Raw genomic sequence first — 1,393 nt, forward strand, 5'->3', positions numbered from 1 at the left:
GTGTAATATTGAACTTCTAAAATGAGCTGGGAAGCAAGCCTTCCCTCTGTTTCCTAGAAGAGTTTGTGAAGTACCCATATTATTTCTTCTTCAAATGTTTGATAAAAGGTATCAGTGAAGTCACCTGGGCCTTGGCTTTTCCTTGTGGAAAGATTTTTAATTATTCAATTTCTCTATTTGTCCTAGGTCTATTTTGATTATCTAGTTCTTCTTAAGTCAGTTTCAATAATTTGTGTCTTGGGCTGGCCCGGTGGCGCACTGGAGAGTGCGCTGCCTGGCGCTCCCGCCGAGGGTTCGGATCCCATGTGGAGACCGGTTCCCGCTCACTGGCTGAGCGTGGTGCGGGCGCAACACCGAGGGTTGCGATCCCATTGCCGGTCCCCACTACGGGCGCGACACCAAGGGTTGTGATCCCGTTGCTGGTCCCCGGTACGGGCGCGACACCGAGGGTTGCGATCCCATTGCCGGTCCCCACTACGGGCGTGACACCAAGGGTTGTGATCCCGTTACCGGTCAGTAAAAAAGACAAAAAGGAAATAAATAAATAATTTGTGTCTTTCTGGGAATTTGCCCATTTTATCTAAATTGTCTAATTTGTTGGCATATGATTGTTCATTGCATTTCCTTATAATTCCTTTAATTTCTTTAGGCCTGGAGGTGATGTCTCCCTTTTATTCTTGATTTTGGTTATCTATATTTTCTCTCCTTTTTGTTGTCTAGTTAAAGCTTTATCAATTTTGTTGCCCTTCTCAAAGAACCAGTTTTTGGTTTATTTTCTCTATTGTTTTTCCATTTGCCATTTCACTGATTTTATTCTTTTGAGTTACCTCAAAAATTAAAAAATAGAACTACCATGTGACCCAGCAATCTCACTTCTGGATATATGTCCAAAAAATTGAGATCAGGATGTCAAAGAGATATCTGCACTCCCATGTTCATTGAAGCATTATTCACAATAGCCAAGATATGGAAACAACCTGGGTGTGTATTGACAGAAGAATGGGTAATTCATACATATTATATACATAATATATTTTATTTATTACAATAAAATCTTATTCAGCCTTTAAAATGACAACGGCAGTGTGATGTCATAACACCAAGGTCAAGGGTTCAGATCCCCACACCGGCAAGCCATCAAAAAAACCCAAACAAACCAGGGCTTCTGGTCAAGATGGCAGAATAGACAGTCCCCAGCACCACTCTCTCCCACAAATCAACCAATTTACAACTATAACAAAGCACCAACAGCCAAGCTGGGGCCGCTAGAACTCAGGGGAAGAGGAGAGACCTACGAAGTGCATGAAGGTAGGAGAAGCCACGATGAAAGAAAAAACCGCTCTAACCATTTCAAGCCCTGGCCAGGTCCAGGCTGGAGCTGCTGAGCGCATGG

Source organism: Galeopterus variegatus, unplaced genomic scaffold (assembly GCF_000696425.1).
Source record: "Galeopterus variegatus unplaced genomic scaffold, G_variegatus-3.0.2 Scaffold6548, whole genome shotgun sequence".
In the NCBI taxonomy this organism is placed as follows: Eukaryota; Metazoa; Chordata; class Mammalia; order Dermoptera; family Cynocephalidae; genus Galeopterus; species Galeopterus variegatus.